Source organism: Schistocerca piceifrons, unplaced genomic scaffold (genome assembly GCF_021461385.2).
Source record: "Schistocerca piceifrons isolate TAMUIC-IGC-003096 unplaced genomic scaffold, iqSchPice1.1 HiC_scaffold_1381, whole genome shotgun sequence".
Taxonomy (NCBI): domain Eukaryota; kingdom Metazoa; phylum Arthropoda; class Insecta; order Orthoptera; family Acrididae; genus Schistocerca; species Schistocerca piceifrons.
The window spans coordinates 30001-32500 of NW_025727215.1; the positions used below are offsets into that span (position 1 = coordinate 30001).

At 58.0% G+C, this 2500-nt stretch overlaps 1 non-coding gene across 1 annotated transcript in view; it reads right to left on the reverse strand.

Annotated features, from left to right (window-relative positions):
- Positions 1-992, reverse strand: part of LOC124733115 — a 1909-nt gene extending 917 nt beyond the window's left edge. Inside the window, exon 1 of the ribosomal RNA XR_007008918.1 lies at positions 1-992. This exon is cut by the window's left edge and continues 917 nt beyond it. This is a non-coding gene — a ribosomal RNA (small subunit ribosomal RNA).
- Between the last annotated feature and the right edge of the window lie 1508 nt (positions 993-2500).

Sequence of the window (2500 nt, forward strand, 5' to 3'; positions counted from 1 at the left end):
GTCGCAATACGAATGCCCCCGCCTGTCCCTATTAATCATTACCTCGGGTTCCGAAAACCAACAAAATAGAACCGAGGTCCTATTCCATTATTCCATGCACACAGTATTCAGGCGGGCTTGCCTGCTTTAAGCACTCTAATTTGTTCAAAGTAAACGTGCCGGCCCACCGAGACACTCAATAAAGAGCACCCTGGTAGGATTTCAACGGGGTCCGCCTCGGGACGCACGAGCACGCACGAGGCGGTCGCACGCCTTCGGCTCGCCCCACCGGCAGGACGTCCCACGATACATGCCAGTTAAACACCGACGGGCGGTGAACCAACAGCGTGGGACACAAATCCAACTACGAGCTTTTTAACCGCAACAACTTTAATATACGCTATTGGAGCTGGAATTACCGCGGCTGCTGGCACCAGACTTGCCCTCCAATAGATACTCGTTAAAGGATTTAAAGTGTACTCATTCCGATTACGGGGCCTCGGATGAGTCCCGTATCGTTATTTTTCGTCACTACCTCCCCGTGCCGGGAGTGGGTAATTTGCGCGCCTGCTGCCTTCCTTGGATGTGGTAGCCGTTTCTCAGGCTCCCTCTCCGGAATCGAACCCTGATTCCCCGTTACCCGTTACAACCATGGTAGGCGCAGAACCTACCATCGACAGTTGATAAGGCAGACATTTGAAAGATGCGTCGCCGGTACGAGGACCGTGCGATCAGCCCAAAGTTATTCAGAGTCACCAAGGCAAACGGACCGGACGAGCCGACCGATTGGTTTTGATCTAATAAAAGCGTCCCTTCCATCTCTGGTCGGGACTCTGTTTGCATGTATTAGCTCTAGAATTACCACAGTTATCCAAGTAACGTGGGTACGATCTAAGGAACCATAACTGATTTAATGAGCCATTCGCGGTTTCACCTTAATGCGGCTTGTACTGAGACATGCATGGCTTAATCTTTGAGACAAGCATATGACTACTGGCAGGATCAACCAGGGAGCTGCGTCAACTAGAGCTGAGCAGCCGGCCGCCCGGGAGTGTGTCCCGGGGGCCCGCGCGAACACGCAAGCGTCCGCTCAATCATTCTGCAAACAGGAGGAGGCTGAGCTCCCCTGCACAATACACCTCGAAACCCTCTCAGGTCCCGGCGGCGCGCAGCGCCGTCCCAAGTACTTGGTCGGGTTCGAGAGAGGCGCAATCGCCCGGAGTTAGGCGAGTAGACGCTTTCGGTGCGACCACCCGTGCTCCCAACTGAGCTTGCCGCTGCCGACAGAGGCCCGGGAGCGTGCTGTCGTGGCATTGCCGGCGGGAGACAACACGCGCCACCTACGGTGACCGGCAGCTCCAACGCCAGCGCCACAGAAGGACAAAAGCCCCACTTGGGTGCCGAAGCGAACTCTCCCAGCACAGCGCACGCGCCAACACATCCGCACAGCTGCGATACAAACCACCAGCGAGAACCGCTGGGGCGACCGAGCAGCAGACGGCGTCGCGGCGCCGAGCGCCGGGCGGCGGCGCATCCTCAACGCACACAGTCCTCAATCGGACCAGCACACTGAAGATGTCCACCGCGCTTCGCACCGGGCCCGCGAGGACCTACTTTGGCCGCACGGCGCCGCGCGCAGGGTGCGCCGGCGCGCAGCTGCGACGCCTGCCGCGTCCGTCGGCCGGCGCGCCTGCCACTGGCCGCCCCCACCAGCCGGCTGTAGCGCGTGCGCCCACGCACCGCGCGGCCAGCACGCCGGGAGGCGCCCCCTCACCGGCCGGGGACGGTCCCACCCAGCCACCGCCGCGTATCGCTTCACACCCAGATGCCGTTCAGTTTCGTCGGCATGGTGGGTATCGCTGGAACAACCGGTTAGTACCTCAACCTATCGTCGCCATCACCGATTCACCCCTAGCGAGAACAACCGCACCACAACAGGTTACCATTTGTTCATTTGCGTAACTTCACCAGAAAACGCAGGCGTCCATCGCCATTTGCAACTTCAACGATTATTGCATGCCTGTGTCAGGTGTCACGCCACACTACGTCTGCCCACATACACGCAACAAAATGTGCACGCCTAGACAATACGTGGAAGGTGGCCCCCGTACGTATGCGATGTCCATTGCTCGAACGACTGTCAACCGGCCTCTGTAGCATGTCGCAGATATGGAACGCGGTGCACCATGCCATCACGGTGTGTGAGGAGAGACGACTAGGTCCGAATACATCAACAGACAGCTCATGCTGATCGCCATCCACGGCGTCCGTTCCTCCCACACGTCTCTATGGCGTACCACACTGCAATCCAGCTCTCATAGGGAGACGACACGTAGCTGCGTGCACAATATTTGCACTGTATGGTCCGCCGTTTTTGGGCGCAGTCGTTGTACGGTCACACATGTGCCACGATGTATCATTCAGTACATAAGGACGAATGTGCAGTACAGATTGTGGTTTACGCGTACGACATTAGCGGACAGTTGACACAGGCCGCACCACAACGTAGCCTGAGTACGTC